Consider the following 22,076-nt stretch of genomic DNA (forward strand, 5'->3'; position numbering starts at 1 on the left):
GTGAATTAACTTCATGTTCACTAATATACGTAGCAATGTTGTCAGGAACAAATATTTTAAATTGTTCTAATATCATCAATTTCATCAAATCATCAAAATACTTAATGTCAAGTGCATTATACCAACAAGTAAAATATTTTCTCAAATCTTGTACCAACTCTAAATGAGACTGCTTGTGTTCCTTTCTACAAGCCCTGAAAGGCTGACGATATGCTTCCGGCACACATTCATACACTTTTAACACTGCTGACTTAATTTTCTCATAGCTTTGACAATCTTCACTACTCAAAGCTGAAAAAACTAATTGTGCTTTCCCGGTCAGTACACACTGCAACAACAGTGAACATGAACTTTTTCATGAACTTTGTCTAGTTTTAATTGATCAAGGTGTAAGCTATGTGCTTAGTGTTGCATTACATGTTTTCTGAACTATTTTTATAGTAGTGATCTCACTGTTGAGGTTTGGAAATGTGTTATTGCTGGCTGTGAAAAGTTTGCTTGAACGTAGAGGTTATTTAAAAACACACACACACACACACACACACACATACACTTCAAGACAGAACAGGAACTGGCATCTTAACTCACACACAACTGATGATCTCTGAACCCAGTTTGGACTGTTGGGTGTGAATTCTCATTAATTTGCATGACAACAGTGTTTTGGGGGCCTGAAAGTGAAAACTTTTGACAACATGTTTCAAAGTGTCAGTTGATGCAGCAGCATGTTTTACAGCATGTGTATTGGCTTGTGTTGTGTTCATGCTCCTTTGTTTTCCTGCTTGATTTGTTTATGTGTAGCGTATCAGACCCGAACTAGACAAATGAAAGATTCGATCAGGACCATGGTTGAAACATGAGGAGCAGAATTCCTCAGAAAGGCAACAGGATGTTGTAAATCAGTTCCTAGTGCAACAAGTCAGAAGCAAGTCCACTAACCAACCGACTCTTTCACAGAACAGCTTTCAACATTAACACCATTAGAACAATTATTGACAATTTCAGTTCGGAAAAGAGATTGTCAAATTTGGGGCAAATAATCAAGATTGATGGTGAAAGAGATGCACAGCCGGACCATCACATATAAACCCATGAGAGTAAACAAGATCGTTGGATTGACTTCCCCCCACCTAGCAGAACCAGACTGAAATTCCTAAGGGGACCTTTTAACCTCTGGGCTCCACACAGAACATCCTTATGTCAGAGAATGGCACAGGAACTGTCTTTATAGATGTAGTTGCACCAAGATGAACTCAAAAAGACTTATAAATGAATATCAGTGCATTGCTTAACTCCATATTCATTTATGTGTAACCCACACATTTGACTATCATGTTTCTAATCACTTATTAACTACTGAATAGTTTAAGTATTCATATTCATGTTTAGTATGTGTGTGTGCGAATCTTCTTGCTTGAAACGTTTCTGACCATCAGTTATTTGTCAAATGTATCATATTCTTGTTATAGGAGTCATGTCAAAAATTATACCCTGCAAGAGCGGGAAAATTCAGACCACGTGCTTGATAAGATAACATATGATTTATGATACCTCGAGCAAAGACAATATCCAATTGGTCAAGACAACATTTGAGGTGTGGCCAAAAGGCCAGTTTAAATACTCAGGACACCATCAAATTTTGCTTTGGCTTGTAGTTTCAGCTTTTAGCCATGCTTTTTGTCATTATGTTTAGCGTTCTTCGAGCGCCGTTCCAGCGTGCTTCGGCCTGCACGCCTGCTGCTACTTAGCCACAATGAGAAGAAACACCACCTAGTCTCGTCAAACTTTACTTCTATTCTTTTACTTTAGTTTCTTTTCCGTTTGAGAGTTTCGTGTTCTGAGTTAAGTTTTGTAACGCCGTGTCTCAGAGTCTGACCTCGAGTGCCCGTTCAACTTCAACCAGCCCACAACTCCTCATCGTCAGCCAACGCCCAACCACGGGCTTCGCAAGATGTCACTTCAACAACTACTGAACTTCCAGCCAATCAGCAACCTCGGGAAACCCCCTTTTCAAGAATCTTGTGTTTTGTGCTTACAAGTTAATGTCTTAAACTGCCGATCTTGTTACTGTGCTAATTAATATTGTTTTCACTATATTTTGGGTATTAATATCCATTGCATAGTTGATGTTATACGGTTGGTTCAGTGAATCGCTGGCCGTTTCAGTGATCAGCCGTGAAACAGTGATTCTGTTCAAATTCCCTTTAAAATCTTAAATGATTCCCTTTGAGCTAAATTGACCTGTTTCCCTTACATATGTGTGTCTATTCGTACACCATCAAGTCTTAGATGCTCTTTGAGCTAAATTGCAATAACAGCAGCAGCGTAGCCAAGGCCAAATACATTATCATTGCCATATCAAGCATGCTAAGCTCTTCTGAGAGTTGTCATCAAAGCATGAGCTTCAGACCAACTAATTAAAGACATATGGAGATGATTTTAGGCAAAACGGGCAAACTGCTGTGATGAAATTGTGATCAGTATAGGGCAGGGGTCGGCAAACTTTTCGGCATGACATGCCATTTTTAATTTTTCTGGTTAACCACTGTGCCAACAACCCCAATGTATTCTGTATTTATACAATATATACACATTTTTAAATTATACAATAAAAAACAATAGGCCTATTTGATTTTCATGCAAATAGTTTCTGAAGATTTTTTCATAATTTGTTTTTTAAATTTTTCCCAAAAAATGTTTTGAATAACAGATATACAGTGTGAGCGTACAGTGTGTGTGTGACAAGGCCAGTGCATTAAAACAGTTCAGTTTAATCACTGTTAATGTGCTGCTTTAATTGATGCGCGTGCGTACGCACACACCACCCGAATGGTCGCCGTGATTTTGCCAAGTAAAACATGTTCCTGGATCAACATAACTGTCCAAAAATATAGACTTAACCCAATCCCTACCCCTAAACCTAACCCTATCCATAATTTATTCCTAAAATCAATGTGAAATGAAGGGTTTAGAAGCACCTAACCCTGATCTTAAACCTAAACCAAATATTTCCTGAAAAGTTATCCCTCAATTCTGATTGGTTGATAGGAATTTTGTTCCAGGATCAGCAAGGATGTTGATCCAGGAACATGTTGTACTTGGAGAAATCATGTTCACCCCACTCGCACACAGAGTTCTGAGATCACGCTGTGCAAAAAGTAACATTCAGAAGCTCATAAACTTGTTGTCAGCGCTGCCACGCGACTTTTATTAATCAATACTGATTCGCTACGTGTCATAGGTTGCCGACCCCTGGTATAGGGTGACAATGACGCACACAAAATTTGGTGTCAATCAGGGGCGTCTCTAGGCCCTTTTTAGGGGGGCTTCAGTACCCCGAAAGTACCCCTAAACTTCTGCCCAGCCCCCCTAAAAAATTATTTGATTAATTAATTTGTGATCGCTTCAGTCCCCTTTAAAAACTAATTTGAAACGGCCGCAAGCTGCGTCAAGTTTCGGCTCCTGATCTGAGTCTGCATGGATTCAGCGCGTTTTTCAAGCCGCAGGGGCGCCGATCAGAGCGAACATCAGAGAATACAAGGTGTGTGTGTGCATTTATTGATAGATTGCTATGATATGACATCTGCATCACTGCAGTTCTTGTAATTGCAGTTTACATGATGTTACTGGACCAATACACAGTTCGGTTTATTGTTCTATACCAATACGTCTTCGCCTGCGTTCACCTTCAGCCCTTATCACAGTGTGATAGTTGTTTTTTTCTTCCAACAAAAATGAAGCGATTAACACCCATGAAAACATACTTTAGAAAACGATCCTGATTTATTTTAATTTACTTTTTAAAATTTAAAACATATTATTGTGTATTTCGGCATTACGTTATGCAGCCATGCACAGAAATGATTAAAGACACACGTCTGAGAGCACTAAATGGCACAGAGAGAGAAACATCATGTGGAGTTATGTATTGTATTGTTTTGTATTATTAAATATAATTTTGTATTTAGTAATAATGAATCATTAGTGTACCATGATATATATATTAGAGTAAAAGACGAGTAAAGGGATTTGTGATTTTTTTAAGTAATTGATTTATAGAAGTGGCAAATTGATAATTCATGTTGTTATTTTTAATAAATAGAAATAAATATAGAACATATTAAACATATTGCCAATAGACAATTACATTAATACATGTTTTGTCAATATTCTTCATGAATATTAGCTGGTTAGTTAAATGATTTGAAATGAAATACATTTTCAGGTGGTGACTTGATGTATAACCAACCATATTGTTGATTATAAAGGCTAAAAAGCTAAAAATAATAATAATAATTTATATTTCATTGTAGATGGATATACAACATTTTTTTATTGTCATGCGGGTGTAGGTCTGCAAATGAACAAGTCAGGTGAGAATAGAACGTAGACAGCCTCTCACACACAACACCACTGTGTTCCCAAGATTCATTTCAGCCATTGAAATTTTTTTATTCGCTGTTCTAATCTAATTTGCTGCTGCACTGAATGCCAACACTACAGACAGTAGCTCGTACATTAGCTCGAGATCTGTGTGATCTCGCGCACACAGGATCATTCAGAGCGGAAATGTATTGTCAACACTGTTCTGTGATTTCTCAGTAAAAATAGCTTAGAAACTGAAAAGTTCAAGCATATATTTCTTTAATAACTAAATCCCACAGCTTCACTACTAGTAGAGGGATGCTGCCATTTAGAATTAATTCACACACGCCATCGCTCTCACTAATGCATTCATATGAATGTAATCTTTACTGTGCTACTTTATCTGTATCTGTACCTGATTTAGAACGAGCAGAAATCTGTGAGAAAATAGCCATAGCAATAGCCATGTGGGCAGCGCTGTGTCATATGGCATAGCTGTGCACAAGATGTTTAAGTCTCAGCTCCAGAATTATTTGTTCATTAATGACATCATCAGCGACTAGTCGATTTCGATTGGTCTTTGTTTTATATTGGTCTTTTTTAAATAATAGTAGGTTTTTAAAAATCTGGAGTTGTTGGACTCATTGATGAATGTTGCTCATTCATGAAACTTGTTTCATAATAATTTGCGCATAAAACAGACCTTCCCGAAAACTCACAAACGCTTTGTAAACATCAGATTTGATAGTTACTTTGTATGTTAATGAATTCCAATCATTCTTAAATGGGGCTTGTGTGCATGCTCATTCACAATTACCATCCCTACCTATGAATCACAACTGTGTAAGTTATGTGTTCAGGAATGTGGAATATTCTGGACTCCTTTCTCAGGTTTGGCTCCAGTATATTTCATAAATGCAAAAAAGACTGATAAGCTATATGCCTAACAACAAATATTCAATAAACGTGTGTCCACCAAAGCATTTTTATCTAACTGAAAAATGGCAGGCACTCTTCTAAAAACGTTCATCTGGTGGCGCTTGAGAATGCTTTGGTGGCTGGGTAAAAGTGACAGTAATGAGCTTCGTTTTTACCCAAAGTTAAACAGTTATCAACTCAGCTTAAAAAAGAAAAGACAGAGCAAACAAACTTGTAAAATATTATGATTATGATCAAATATTATGAGCCCTGACACTCCTGTCTTGTCTTGTTTTCATGTTGTCTGTGTGCCTTTATTTTATTTTTATTCTGTTCTCATGTCAGATGTGTATGTATGCATGTATGTATATATGTACCAGGAGCACCTTAAAAAAAAAAACAACAAATTCCTTGTGTGTTTGCGCACACCTGGCGAATAAAGCTATTCTTATTTCATTCTTATTCTTATTTCACATTGGAGCATGGTGTTCAGATCCTGGCACTCATGTTTTGGTCAGATTCAGTTTCGGTTTGGTGTCAGGGTTCGGACACCAAACCGGCGTTTTGCTGTGGGAGCGTTCTGTCTCAAGTTTGCTCGGGCCGTGTGCTCTTCTGTCCCCGTGAGCTCGTGTTTACAGCTGCGTGCTTCATGTCATGTTCTGTCTTGTGCTGTGTAGCACGCAGCTTGTGTTTTTCATTGGCTGCATGCTTTCATGTTGTCATGTCTTGTGTGAAAATGCAGCTTATGAGTATTCTCATTAGCTGCGTGTTCATGTCTTGTTTTGCTCAAGCACATGGCTTGTGATTGTTTTACTGGCCATGTGCTTGTGTTTTTGTCTTGTGTGAGCACATGGCTTTTGTCTTTAGGTGCGTTTGACTTGAAGCACAGCTACAGACAGCTTTTTTGTGGGGAGCAGCCGCTTGCAACGTCAAGCGGGACACTTTCTGCTCCCATTAGTGACACTGTGTTTGCATACTTTATCACAGGTGAAGTGAATTAAATGCAATATTTGTCAAATACACAGATGTTTCAGAAACGTTTTCATGAGCAACAGAAATATTTTTTATATACTGCTTAATACAGCGCCATCATTTCAAAAATGATGTTCAACATAATCATATACTATTTAAATACTAATAAATGGGGGTATGCTTTTATCAGTGTTGTATGATAAACATGACTCAATACAACAGTGTGACTACAGTAAACAAGCTTTTAACATTCTAAAACACAGATTTGTGGCCATTATTGGAACTGAAAAGGTTAGAATAAACCCGAAACACACATGATCGTTGTCATGCGGTGAATCTAGCCAATCGGGAAACAGCTGCGTCATCATCAGTGCTCCTGCAGTCGCTCTGGAGAAACTGCTGCGGCTGAGTCAGCCGACTGCTCTCGACACGCTCTCGCGGTACTTTGATGCTACACGTGACAGTCATGTGGCGTCGAAGCCGTGTCAAGTCGGACAAAATTTCTAACCGGCATGCACTGCTTCAAGTCAGATTGCGATCGGTCTGCGCAGTGCTGTGTGAAGTCGAACGCACCTTTTGTTTTCTGTGTGCCATGTGCTCTCATGTCAATTGTCTAACCCCACCCATCTAGTTAACTGTTTCTGTTAACAGTGTTTCTGGTCTTGTGTCAGTTTGTTGTTGTACATTGGTCGTGTCGTGTCATGTCAGCCTGTTTTTCCCACTACGGGGTAGTTTTGGTTTGTTTGTGCTTGTATCCTGTCGTGTCCTATCTCTATTGTCCTGTCCAGCCTTGCCAAGCCTGGTTGCCAGCCTTTGCATTATCATGAAAGTTGACAGGAGTGGCATCAGTTCACCAAAATGAACACAGAAGTTTTTATGCACCATTTATACATGGCATGGATCAGGTATACATGACACGGATCAGGTATACATTTCTTAAGCAAAGAAAAACTTAGACCGTATTAGCCCTTCGGGGCATGGTGGCGATAACACATACTGACTTTCATAACACACCTATAAGTTCATAAAACATAGTATTTTACAACAAAATTCAAAATGGTTGATTGCAAAAAAGACAGACATTTGGAAAACTGGGTGTCATTTGACTTGATTTTTGGCAAAACCATTCAGCAAAAATATCAGTTTTTCATCTCTCTCTACTGAAACTGTGCAGATACCCTCTGGTGGTTGTCATAACAAAAACTACGTTTGGTCTCAGTATGCTAATGCATTGCGAAAATACAGCCTCACATCCATTTCAGCATGTTCTTTGTCAAATTTGTTTCGAACATTTTTTGAGAACGGTTTGACTATTTAACTTGAATTCCATTTCAAGATCCATTTCAAGATCTGAAGATGATCTGATTTGATTTTAATTAAAATAAAAGCAATGGATGAAAAAGTAGGTCTTTCAGAAAAATCTAAATCATTAAAACATTTTCAGAATTTTGTTTCTAGCCCTTACAGTTCAAAAGTTATTAGCATAAATAGGAGTGAAACTGTTGGTGGTGCTAGAGGGTTTGAGTTAGAGACTCCAAAGTTGTTGTGTTTAATGTTCAGCCTGTCTTCTATATGTGTGCCAAATTTCATAACTTCATAACTTTTATTCCGTATGCTGGGCTAAATGGGTCTCTCTCACTCTCTTATCCTTACAGGACCCTCTGAAGGGTCATAGGGCAGGAGTCTATCCCAGTATCCTCGGCTGAAAGCTAAATGACTAAACCCTGTTAATGTGTTCCTGACGTGTCAGACCATCACTCACCTCTCAGACACCAAACGCACACATCGCCTTTAACATTAATAACTCAGACGAGATGCACTAGATTTAAGACTATGATCACCTCTTGATTAATATAGGAGGAGGGGAGAGGAAATCCATCCAGTCAGTTTCAACTGACAGTTTGAATAATGTTTACTATTATGGCACTGGTTGTGGTATTATCGCATTATTACATGTCATGTGTGAACATCAGATTTTTTATTTATTTAATTTGTGTGTGTGTGTGTGGTCAATGATCATTTCAGTGCAGAGAAAACAAGTCTGTACTGTTTCCTTTTAAACTCTGTTAAAGACAACATCTAAAATATTGTATTTTTCTCAAACCACCTTTGTTTCCTCTTTGTCAGTCGGTGTGTTGTATTCACTCTCTTTGCAGAACCTTTTGCTTTGGATAGTAAGCCTTGCATGTGTGACATTACATGTTTCCTGTAGTATTTTTAGAGCTGTGATCTCACTGTTGAGGTCTGGAAACGTGTTACTGTGATCATTTCCCGACCTAGATTAGACTGATGGGAATGAACTCTTTTAGTCTTTCTGCTTCTTTCATTTAGCTGGTTGAATTTTTTTTTTTTTTTTTGTCACTCTCAACATCTCAACTGCAGAAGCTGCTGAGGATCTGGAAAGACTGAGAGAAAGAGAAATGGCTGATACGTGTCATTTGTTTCTGCTGGGACTGGCTATTCTCTCTTCACTTCTCGCAGGTAAACACATTATTATATTAATATATATTCAGTCTGGGATTGAGTTGGTTTGAACATGGTTGATTCTTCCTGACGTTGTTCTGATCTCACATTTGCAAATACTGTTTTATTCCTGAATGCACTGATATCTGACCCTGAGAATGACCTGCTGTCACAGGGGTTCGTTTATGAAGCTTCATTTATTAATATATAACATAATGATCACTCAGATATTCTTGTGTTTCAGGTACCAGTGGAGTAGATGATGCTCATGTGTTCATCAGTTCTGGTGAAAATGTCCGTCTGCCCTGTAATAATGCTCTTCATGACTGCACATCAACTACATGGATCTATAATAAAGATTCAACGGCTGTTGAACTGATCGATGGAGGGAAAAAGAAGAAAGACACAGAGAGTCATGAGAGACTGAGTCTGGGGTCTGACTGCTCTCTGAACATCAACAACATCTCAACAGAAGATTATGGATTTTACACCTGCAGACAATGGTCTGGTGTGAATAGAGACCAAAAACAAGGACCTGACACTCGTGTTTATCTGCATGTTCTTCATGGTAATTTTACAATTATGTGGTCACATTTAAAAATGACAAATTCTTCATTTAAACTCTCCTGATGATTGAAGAGTGTGTGATGTGTGTGTTATTGTGTGTTTCAGTCTCACAGACTGAGATCAGTGCAGGTCTCTCTGTGACTCTCTGCTGTCAGCTGTATTCATATGCTGGAGTCTCTTGTGATGATTCGGTCGGTTCTGAGAGAATTGAGCTGTTCTGGGTGAATCAGGCTGGTGTTAAATTGACGATATTAGAATCCAAAGGTAACGCATTATCCTCATCAGGACACTGTATCTGCTGTGTGACTATAATACTCCTGAATGAAGATCACAACAGAGAGTGGAGATGTGAAGTTACTCAGAGAGATCAAGTCAAGACCTCAGTCACATACACTGTCAAGAGTTCAGGTGAGAAACCTTCCTAACTCAATTTCAGAAGACTCTCTGATACAGAAACATGGCATGAGGAATCATAATGTCATCCATTCAGGACAAACTATAGGTTTATGGGTTGCAGTATCATTCTCCCTTCTGTCTTGGCCACAAAAGGACCCTATAACTGTTTAATGGTGCCAAAAGGACCCTCTGCCTGAGCTTTACTTGCAACCTATTGAAAAAATAAATATACTAAATTGTATTTAAAATATATTTAATAAAAATAGACTAACATGTCTATGTACTAACTGAAAATACAATGTAAATGTAGTTATTTCATATTTCAAATGTAGTCATATTTCATATTTAACGCTGCTTCACGTTTATTTTCAAGCACTGTTTACTGCGCCTATATTAAGACTTTTCTTAGCAATCTTTAAATCTATATAATTTGTGCTGTCTCTGATAGAAAAAAACTGTTTGCTTATAGCAGTACTTGTTACAGTATATAAAGAAAACAAAATAAGACCAGATTTGAACGGTGCATGTCTGTGTGGTGCTCAGTTATAATGGCATAATGATGCCAAAAGCACACTTCAAGTTCACTTGGAATGATATTGCAATGTGTTTTCAAGTCACTAAAAGTAAAGGATAGCTTGACATCAGTTTGTTAGTATAATATTAATGTATGTTCAAACTATCTTACATTGTAACTAAATTGTAATTGTAATGTCACCAAAATACATTTGAAGTGTATGCTGAGTGAATTCTGCATTTCAAAACTTAAATACAAGAGTGGATATTAAAGTGAACTTTGAAAAATCTCTAATATTGCATGTCATATAATGACCAAGTATGAAAATGTGATTTTGCAGTCTTAAGATGCATCTGAACGTTCATCTTCTGCAGCTCCAGGTTCAACACTGATTCCAGTCAGCAGCTCAAACTCTGAGACGACATCAAGCCGAACTACAGCAGCAGCTCCTACAAAAGGTTCATGATCACTCTCTCACACCAGCAGTCTCTCACTTCAGTGCAGGGCTCTGATAGAAATGCATCATGGTATAGTCTGCTGTCTGTAGCATCTGAGGGGATACAGCGCTCTTTTTGCAAACCAGACTGTTGACTGCGGTTAAGATGAATGTTTATTTTATGTTTTCCACAATCTGCATCTGACCTAAAATTCTCCAACTTCTACAGATAAAGAGATCATTACCTCAAACTCTGAGATAACTACAGCTGCTCACAGACCTGCAGTTAATCCACAGCAAGGTATTTATGCATGTCTAAACTTATAGTTTGTAGAAAGAATGTGTATAAGGCGATGTTTTCATGCATTCAAATATTCTTGCATTTCCACAATCTAAGCTCAAATCCATCATCCAGTGGTTTCTTCTAGAATCAGTATCTAGATGCAAACTGCGTTTTCTCGAGAGACGTTAGAGCTGTTGATCATGAGCTTTTCCCAGCAGGCATTTCAACGTTGATTCAATGTTGAAACAACGTCAGGTACCATGGTTGAATCAACGTTGAATAACCTTTCGATTTTGCAAATTGGATCAACGTTGATATTGTGATGTTGATTCACCGTCTTACCTTCATTATGGGTGAATTATGGTCGTTCTGTAGACTTTGGATTAACGTTGAATTAGGTGTTGATTTTGCAAAGTGAATCAACGTTGATAACACGACGCTGTTTCACCGTCGTACCTTGCACCATGTATAAATACACAACTGCATGTTCAATTAGAGCCGAGTTTGCATTTAGATCAACACTGTACATTATAAAGGCTAAAAATCAAATGACTGGCAGCAATGGCTTTACAATCAACTTCAATAAACTACCACATGCTCATAATTGTAAAACAAACAGTTTTATATTGGAAACATACTGTATAAAACAGATGAAAATAATCCAAACTTTACTTTGCAGAGTATGTATGGATGTATTGTTAAAAACATGCAGAAGAACAATCCACATACAATAATATTTAAAGGTTTTTGTAAAATAATTTGGCATATTTTTGCATTTAAATGCATATTTTGTGCGCCACTTGCAAGAGAAACCCTTGTGCCTTTATGACTGAAACCAGCTGATCTTTTATTTTAGTGGAAAACTAGTTTCTGTAAAAAACATGTTTTAGTAATGTGTCTCATTACAAGAGATATGTACATTTGTGCAGTGAAAATGTGTTGAACAGTTCGAACCTGCAACCAGGGACGCTGTAAAGGGAGGAAAGGTTAGGACAATTCCAAGGGCCCAGTTTTGGGGGACACCCCAAGGGGGTGGGTATGTGATTTCTAAGGGGGACCCCCCTGGACTGTGTCTTTTTTTACCGTGGGGAACGCAGAATGTGATTTCTACCGAAGGGGACTCTAAAATGTTACAACCAACAGCCTCATGCATATAGTGCGGTGTGCTTCGGATGATCCTCGAAAGTGTCCCAGCTCTAGGTCCTTTCTGACACCGTCCCCTCCACTCTCTCCCACTTGTGCGCTTTCTATACTGTCCTATATAAACAAAAACACCAAAAATAAATCCTCATAAAATATCAAATTTGATATTGTGAAATATATTTAACTGAAAACTGAATGCAAAATAAATCACACACATACCATTGAATCAATGGTCAAGCTACTATAATAAAAAATAAAAAAATAAACACTTTTCCACTGGTTCAATCACATTTATTTATTTTTTGCTGTCTTTTAATTCAGTCAACTGAAAGCACTTCATACTATGTCATGAAAAAAATAAATTAAAATGACAAAATTAATTTGTTTCTGGAGGCACCAAAGGAACAGTTGTAGTTGTTTGATGTGCAGTTCTGCCCACACGGTATGGTGCATATCGGCGCCATTTCTGGACTGCCTGAATATATTCATATTGGGAAACTTTTCCCACACCCATCTGCAAAGTCACAGCATCTGAAAACAAAACAGAAGAACAACAGGGTATAAAATGTATACAATTGAATACATTAATGGAGGCACTGGAAGAGGGAAATATTGGATAGAGTAAGGTAGATTTCTGGGAACACAAAAGGCAGAAGGACAATTCAAATCATTGATAGTTATAACTCACCAAATATACACATATTCAAGAAAGTATCCTTGAATGCCCTCTTTTGCCTTGACTGCTCTTTAACCATCTTCCCAGCCCAATTTATTGATGATGCCAGTTCATTGGTCAGTGCACAGGAAAGCATGCGACGGACCCTCATTTCCAGTGAGGTTCCTCCAATTATGCTAAAGTGTCTCACCTGCCATACAAAATGTGTACACAAAGCAGAGAGAACATGCCAAATGTCCCAAAAACGGATCAATAACAAAATGGTCTACATAGAAGCACTAACCATCATTTGCCTTGCTTCACTGGATTGTAAAATCTTCTCTGCAGTCTCAAGCTCTTCAGTATTGTGCAGATGGACTGAGACAGGCAATGGAAGCAAAGGTTGCTTTGAAGTTCTGTGACAGTTCCAATCAACTTTTGTAAAGCAACATCTTGTGGAGAATAAAAACATTACAGTTCAAGACATATTTAACATGCATACTGTATAAGGAAAGTACAAAAACTCTGCACTTGCCTCTCATTAATTGTCTTGCAGAATCACTTGCATCTGGAACAAGAAAAAAAAAGTGCTAATGAACAGACTCGCACATTAGCATCCAAAATATATTTTAAGATAAACAATATTGTATATTGTTGTAAACTGCTTGGAATTTGGAAGCTGGAAATTACACTATTTGCAGTTTCCAAATTCCAAGCAAAACTGCCAAAGCACTTCTGGAATTTATACCCTCTTGATCCTTGTAAGATGGTTCCTGGCTGGGGTACATGGCGGGCAGGGCTGATGAGTCGCCTGACTCAGTCAAGTATGGAGAACTGCTGCACATCTGGTCAGAGGACTCCAAAGGATAGTTAGGCAGAATTTTGATAGAAGACTGGACAGAGGTCTTGACTCTGAAAGCTGATTGAACAGGAGCCTGCATTTTGTTGGAGACTGCAGAGAAACAGATTTTACATGTATACAATTTGCAAAATTACATTTTGGGACGTCCACGTAAATGGAACAATTGCATATAACTGTCTTTGCTTCTCAGTCTTGGTTTCATAAACATCACTTTTATACCTAAAAATAGAAGTCTAGGAGCTGGGCAGAGCTTTCTTTTTTTTAACTTCGTCTTCTGTATCAGTTGTAAACGGGATTGGATCTAATAGAAAAAGAAAACTTCAGATACATCTAGCATTTGTATTTTATTTTTGTGATTATTCTTTCCCCTTGCCATTTCTTAATTCCCCCCCCCCTTCTGAAAATAAACGCAAAGAAATTTCAGGTGTTACCTGGATATTCTTTTTTCAAACTTTTCAGTTTCTTCATCAGACTGAATGTCAGTTGTGTTGCAGTTCTCCTGTAGGTATCTTTTCAAACTCTTCTCAGCTTCTTCATCTGTGGCTGCAAGTTAAATTTTGTGAGTGTAATAACTGTAAAGTACACATTTTAACTCCACCTTATACTTAATTTATGCTTAATTTGAATTTATATACTTACCTTGACTTACAAGGTGTCTAACAAGTTCATAGGACAACCATTCCTCAGAAGGCAGTTCATATTTTTTTAACTGCAGCCCGTACCTTGGCTGTGTCTTTGGGTGGATATGGTGGCCATAGAAGCTTCTTTCCAATCAGCCAGCTGTGTGGCACAATTTCTGTGCCACCATTTTGCAATTGAACGATGCACCACTGCTTCATTTTTTTAACAAAATAACTCCCCTACAATACAAGAACGCAAATGTAAACTTTCCCTTGGAGATATAGAGAGAAAAAAAAAAGAACAAGCAGGAACTCATTATGTTAAGTACAAGCTTCTCTTACAAGAGATAAAGCATGTTGTAATCTACAAACAATTCATTATGTCATATGAATGAGTGGCATGGCAATGAAGACATTTTTGTCAGGACAGAGGAAATATTTCAGCTTAATATCTTGGAGTCTGGCCACATCAAGATTGTCATGCAACTCTTTATAACAACCTATGCTGGTTGACTCAAACGGGTCGGAGAAGAATGATTCTTGATTAAACTTTTGAAATAGGACAAAAATCCCTACCTCATCTACCTTAATGATATTTCTTAAAATAGCAATGTGGCCAACTATTTGCACACAATTATCTCCTTGCACTATAGACAGAGTGTACTTTTGTGTTACCACTTTTCTGAACTGTGTGCTAAGACTTAGGCTATGTAGCACTGTATCATCAAAATGTGGTTGACTTAAGTTGCACTCGTGAGGCTTTGGTGACTCTGGATTTGGCATTTCAGATAACATTTTCACAACTTGCTGTAAGGGTAAGGGAGGCTTGTGCAAAATATGTTTTATTTGTCCTAAATAATTCTCAAAAGGAAATGCTGACACATTATCCAAAGGTCCAAAGAGACGATACTCTTCGGCCAGATGAGTCAGATGGTGTATATTATAGACTATTTCATGTCTACCATATAGTTGTTCTTAAAGTGGCATACAAAAGCAATTCATGAGCACAATCAATCATCGCCTCTGGGGTTCCAGAGGATAAAAGCAAATGCATAGCAACAGAAAACAACAACAACAACGTTCTCATACATCTGCATGTGAATGCAGTTCTGAAGCACAACAGGGCCTGTATACAACATAAATGAGTGCAGCTCAGTTGCTTTCCAGTGGTCAATTTCTGATAACCCTCTTGGTTTCCGGCTAAACTCAACAGGCGTGTAGGGACTCCGTAGCTTTAACTTTTCAGAAATTTCAGCTACAGTTTGAGTGGACAACCTAGTGATATGTGCTTTACCTCTGATCCAAAAGATCAAAAGTTTCCTAGTGACACCTAGACAACATAAGTGCATATAACCTAATGGAAACATGGTAACCATTTTTACCAAGCCAGCTAAAGGAAAAATATTTTTTTGGTTCAAGTGGTGGTCTTCATCATTCATATTGTTAAAATCAGAATCAGTCCTCAACTTTGCATCAGTTTCTGGGTATGTCATTTATTTAGCCACTCACCCACTTGAAAACATTTGTCACAGCCCGAGTAGCCATTGTGAGATTTTGTATTTTTAACAAAGGTTCTGGCAGGGGCATCACACACAAAAGAGCATACAATATGTTTCGACCATTGTAAACAATACCATGCAGAAGAACAACAGCTAAATCATCAATAAATGCTTTAAGAACTCAAATATGCACTTGGGCTTTTTCATACCACAGTAAAAGCCCAACGAGGAAGGGATGTTTGGCATAGTCACAATTGACAATGGCAAGAATTGGCCAGAACTGAAGTGTACAGCTTTTGAAAAGTGGAAGCCCATCTAAATTGAACTGTAATTTAACTGTTTGCAATTGTTCAGGCAGGATTAAGCTTTTCAAATGTGACACTATCCCCTTTGCCAAGCCAAAATGATAATACTCCCCGCCTTCCATCTTTATGGTAGATACATGGGTTTGGGTCTTAAGAACTGTCCTGGCATCTGTGGGGAATTCTGGATGAAACATTTGCAGAATACTTAAAAGGGCACTGAGAAGGTAGAGGCCCAATATCGCAAACTCCTTAAAAGAAACTCACTCGTTGGAGCTTTTGATTCAGTATCAGAGTCAAAATCTGATGAGTTGACTGTATCATTATTAACATCATGCATATTGGTTGGATGCAACAGAACCTCATTAGACACCCCACCAGGGAACTCATCTGTGACTGAAGCATTACAATCTGAACCACCTGACTCTATAACGACTTTAGGGTACTCGGCATAATTTTTTCCTGCTGTAACATGGTTTTCTTGTGACAGAATTTTGTGCACTGGTTTCATTAAATTGTTGTAGTATTTCTGACTCTGCGGACTTAATCATTGATTTTTGTGCACTGGTTTCATTAAATTTTTGTAGTATTTGTTGTAGTAGTACTCTGCGGACTTAATAATTCTCATACATACCTGTACATATATAGAGTCACATTAAACATAACATTTACTTTTTACAATTTATGAAAACAGTTATTTAGAACAGGATTTTAGTATCATTGCTTATATATAAAATCTATTAGTGCTTCAATATCTTTTACATTTTGTGCAATAAACATTTGTAAATGGAAGCGCTATAATATGCAGGACTTCAGTATGTTGACAGTTTGCAAATTATATGGCAACTAATTTACCAAGAAACTACATATTGTAGAAAGTGACAAGTGTTCTGTGTTTAGCTTATAAGAACAGCTTAATTATTTTCAATTAAAGCAATTTCATTAAAGCTGCATATTTAACTAATGCAAACCAATTAATCTCTTTAAAGATCACATGAAAATGTCTTTGATTTTGAGTTTTACCATGAACAGTGACATACAGCAAATTTGATACTCTTTGAGGAATATGAATGTTTACCTGATAAAGCTGCAAGCAGGAGACAGAAGATAAAACCAAATCTTATGTCAAGCAGTTATGCTGTGGACTGCAACTCAATGTATGATCAATGTCACCATCATTAAGGGTGTGCTTCTCATTTCTCTAATTATCCAACCTCATCAGCCTTAACTCCTCCTTGGAGTAAATCCTCCTTGGAGTAAATGCAAAGAGTAACAGAAACATAGGCTATGTAAAGTTTAATATTCATGCTCATGGGCTTTTGAGTTGATGATAAGAGTAACAGAAACATAGGCTATGTAAAATTAATCAAGGCTAAAGACAAACTCGTTATGCACTTTTTAATCACCCACATCATCGCCCATATTTTGGCTCTTGGTTTTCATCAAAATTTCAATGTTGATTCAACATAAATCAAACTTTTTGACATTTCAATCTCAGTCAAAATGATGGTTTGGATGAAAACACCACATTGTATCAATGTCACCTTGCTACCTGAGCGGTTTATTTCAACACTTTAATAACTTTAATTAATATATCTTATTAGATTCAGTAACAATAAATCAAATGCAAATAACAAGAATGCAAAAAAAAACAAAAAAAAAACAGAAATAAGATATATGCACCATTGTTTGAAACTCAGAGAGTTCATGCATGTCAAACACACGAGACTTCTGTATAGGATGCACCTGCGTTTTCTCTCTAATGAAGAAGCATCAATTAAACAATTGAGAAGTGCACATGCAAAACCAAAATGGGCGTTTACCAATCAGTGGCCAATTTCAAACTACAATAGATGTTTTTCAACCATTTTTCAACAGACTTACTAAACATGCATTAAAATCGACATATACTGTCATTCATCTAAGTATCCCCTATTTTAGTGTTGTTATGAAGACTGTTCATATTGCTGTTAGAGGTTTGATGAATGCATATATTATTGCAGTTGTTGAGATTATAAGAAGTTGCAAATGTGGTTTCATTTAAGTCCATGACGAGGTCAGTATGTAGTGTATATATAGGCTTATTCTAAATAAATGTTCCATTTGCTAGTCTCTTTTAACTCGAATAAAGGAATAATAAAATATATTTTGAAAATGGTTCTACTCCTGAGGATGGCAACAACCTTATAAATATTTTTAGTTAAACATTTTTATAAATATTTTTACATATCAAACCTGTATGAGTTGTTTTCTTATGTTGAACATAAAGAGAAAAAAAAATACTATGGAAGTCAGTAGGAGCCACCAACTGTTTGATTACCAGCAATCTTCAAAATATCTTCTTTACACAAAATTGACATGACATCTTAAGCCTTCCGAAGTCCAGTAACACGATCTCATGTCGTGCCGTCAGATGTGATATATTCAATAGAACTTGTATTGATAGTTTTGACGGGACGTGCCAAGCCTATGATTTTAATAAAAAATACTCACCAGCGGATCATAGTCTGGTGGCTCCAGAAGTGTAGGTGTGTTACCAGACACTGCAAGGTAAGGCAAATTCAGACAGTCCACATAACAAAATCAAAACATTTGATTGTTTTCCAAGTGCAGTAGGTGTGTTGTAATGTACCTTGTATGAAGAGGCCAGTCTCTCTTGCTAGGCCAGAGTCAGTGGCTGTCCCTCACTGTGTCCCTTCCATCACTTGCTTTCCTTTATTCAACTCCAGGGCCAGCTCCACTGCTGTGGTCAAGTCTTGGGTTGGAGGACCACACCCGTGCCAGATATATGAGCCTTTTTTTTTTTTTCAATGATAAAATCCAACACAGACAATAAAATATGGCAGCAGACACTATTCACTTAATTTGTGTTTTTTTTTTTTCACACATCAAGTCACTTACCAGCCTGCAAAGGTTCTTGTACTTGCTGCCAGGTCCTTTTTTGGCCAGGCAGCTTGTTGTTCTTTAAGAAGGATAGATACATAAGAGAGATAAATAAACGATTAGATAGATAAAAACAGATCAAATTATCAGATTGGATTAAATCAATTAAATAGAAAACTAAAAACCTAAATAAAAATAGATAAAAGAGACATGAGATAGATTAAATAGACACATAAAATGAACAAAATAGATCAAATACTGTAGATACGCATAGTGGATAAGTGGGTAAGCCTGGCAGACAATAGCGGACCAACTGAATGCATAAGTAGTCCAAATAACCAGTGCTCCACTGGCGCCATCATAAGTACAATTCAAGGAGTTATTTGTCATTTCCCTAAATTAACAGTTGGACACTTTGCCTTAAATGTGACCAGTGGACATGCATGTTACTCATGCAAGCACATAATTGCAAACACTTATACACTATGTGCATCTACAGTATTTGATCTATTTTGCTCTTTTTATCTGTCTATTTAATCTATCGCATCTATCTCTTTTATCTATTTTTATTTAGTTTTTTTTTCTATCTAATTGATTTTATCTAATCTATAATCTGAAATAAAACTTTGTCTTTGTTTTATTAAAGAAGCTGTATTTCCCTTTTTACATATTTTATGTTTCACCTCTTCATATGTTTCCATTTACAAGCTGTTGCTCAATTGGCGAGAAGTATGCCGCATGGGTTTTATCCATTTTTGCATCATTGATTCTGTGATCGATCCCGTGGTCTGTTTAAGAATGCATTGAGCGCATTGTGCACTTATCCCAACTATGTACACTTGGCTTGACATAGCTGCACACTCTCATCCTGGCTTAGCAAATGTGCAACAGACTAAGCCAGGATGTGCTGATTGAACTAGGTCAAGCTGCACCTTTTCTATTATCCTGGCTTTCTTAATTCTACTTTTGTGCAATACCCCTCTGATCATCAACTACAAATCACTATTAGTTTAATGTCACTGTCTCCACCCATGTGTGCTGTCAACTTTCATCACAATTTCAATGCTGATCCTACACACTTTAAACATTTTTTAAACATTTTTCTCAACCAAAATGATGGTTTGGATCAAAACTCAACATTGTATCAATGTTACCATGCTGTCTGGGTAATCACTACAGAATCTCTGTTTAAAGTAAAACTTAAAACCCACCTTTTAGACAAGGCTTATAATATTTGGGTTGTCCTGAGCTTGTTTTCCCTCTGTATATACTTTGTCATTGTGTGTAGTTTTATTATTTTGATTTTACAATTTTTGTAAAGTACAGTGGTCAATGGCTGTTGTTGTAGTGTGCTATATAAATAAACTAAACAAACAATAGTTTAATAGCCTTGACTTCAGTCATTTACAGTTTCTCTTCTTCCTTTCTCTCATCTGTCCTGCAGTGATGGTGATTATTGTAGAGTTTGCAGCGTTTGCTGCTCCTACTGTGATTCTTCTTCAGATCATCTGTGCAAGAAGAGCTGGTGAGTTTCTGAGATGATTCACATTGATCTGGAACGATCTGCACTCATGAGAGCTCAGTAAATGCTTTTGTGTTGAATTATCTTGCAGGGAGGAAGGACTTGCAGAACCCAGAGGAAATAGTGATGAATACAATATTACAGTAAAATACTCTACAAATAACAGAATACTGCAGATTTATCTTCATGTCAATGCTATTATGGATGTTTGTATGCAGCTTTCTATTTTCCATACTGTACTGAATCCTTTAAATATAATATTAAATACAGTGATCAACAGAGCAAGAAGGTACCTTTAATGAACATAAATGATTATTACAGAAATCATAATATAAACACATGGTAATTTTCTAATCTTGATTCATCTAATCATTACAATAAACTTTTTACAGAAGGCTTTCTAAATGTTGTAATAGTCCATTTTAGCTGATGATGCTACAAATGTCTGTTAAATATCATATAATGTTTTAAGAATCTGTCCCATGTTTTGTCTGTGTTTTGCTCCTCATGTTGTTCTATGATTTGATTCCAGGTGTTCCCCGTTTGTGTTCATTAGTCCCAGGTGTTCCTCGCCCTACCCTTATCTAGTCGTGTCTTTTAATTGTCTTCTCAATCTCCAGTTAAGCTGTCTGGTATTGTTTATGTCATCCCCGTGTGCTGCATGTGATTCCCCGCTATATGGCAGTTAAACTCCTTCTGATCTTCTGAATCTGATCTCCTGGTCTCCTCGTTCCTTGCTCCATGTTCCTGCGCTGTAGCAGCCAGTAACAGAATACCGGACTGCGCAAAAAAGTAAGCCCAGTCAGCAGGACTTTAATATGGCAAGCCCATTGAACATTAATATGGCAAGCCTGCCAGGCGTTCAAAATGCCGCAGTGTCGGCTCCAGCCCCAAAACTCACTCCAGTGTCGGCTCCTTGAAAGTGCTTTGCTGTGCCTGCTCCCCCAGAGCACCCTCCAGTGCCAGCACCACGTAAGTGCATGTGCACGTGGCCGAGCCGGCTAAGACCACGGAGGATCCGCCATGGCCTCCCAAGTTGCCTGATCCACCATGGTACCCTGAACGGGTACCGCTTTGGAGACCCATTGTTCTGTGCCTGTCCTGAAGGACCTCCAGAGTGCCCACCCACCCTCCCTGTGTGATGTTATATGGCGTGAGGACATGCCGTCCGAGGGGGTGTGATGTCAGACTCTGTCCCATGTTTTGTCTGTGTTTTGCTCCTCATGTTGTTCTATGATTTGATTCCAGGTGTTCCCCATTTGTTCATTAGTCCCAGGTGTTCCTCATCCTCCCCTTATCTAGTCGTGTCTTTAAATTGTGTTCTCAGTCTCCAGTTGTCCCAGGTGTTCCGTTTATGTCATCCCCCATGTGCTACATGTGATTCCCCGCTATATGTCAATTAAACTTCTTGTATCTGATCTCGTCGTTCCTTGCTCCGTGTTCCTGCAATGTAGCAGCCCGTGACAATACGACATATTCACAGATATATTTTGATTAATTTTTTTATATTTATTCACTGATCATTTCAATGCAGAATCCTTACTTATGAAAATATATGAATGATATGCACGTACATCATGCTTCAACATGTTTTTATGACAAATATGAAGATATATAATGTCACAATTTACAAACCACTTTTTTTGTCTTTTTCACAGTTGTATTTACACATAATA

General features: G+C 37.6%; 2 long non-coding RNA genes and 1 pseudogene across 3 annotated transcripts; all 3 read right to left on the reverse strand.

Moving 5' to 3' along the window:
* Positions 1-22,076, reverse strand: part of LOC109092172 — a 1,055,107-nt pseudogene that overhangs the window by 864,547 nt on the left and 168,484 nt on the right.
* On the reverse strand, positions 12,429-13,231 carry LOC122144437. The gene is made up of 3 exons (XR_006159701.1): positions 13,017-13,231; positions 12,746-12,923; positions 12,429-12,588 (listed from the first exon to the last, which is right to left on the reverse strand). It is a non-coding gene; the product is annotated as an uncharacterized LOC122144437 (long non-coding RNA).
* Positions 13,468-17,141, reverse strand: LOC122144442. 2 transcript variants are annotated; one of them, XR_006159707.1, is made up of 4 exons: positions 17,074-17,141; positions 14,214-14,434; positions 14,006-14,117; positions 13,468-13,664 (listed from the first exon to the last, which is right to left on the reverse strand). It is a non-coding gene; the product is annotated as an uncharacterized LOC122144442 (long non-coding RNA). The 2 variants fall into 2 exon arrangements; XR_006159708.1 differs by lacking the exon at positions 17,074-17,141 and adding an exon at positions 13,794-13,875 and having other exon boundaries at positions 14,214-14,927.

Source organism: Cyprinus carpio, unplaced genomic scaffold (genome assembly GCF_018340385.1).
Source record: "Cyprinus carpio isolate SPL01 unplaced genomic scaffold, ASM1834038v1 S000006675, whole genome shotgun sequence".
Lineage (NCBI taxonomy): Eukaryota > Metazoa > Chordata > Actinopteri > Cypriniformes > Cyprinidae > Cyprinus > Cyprinus carpio.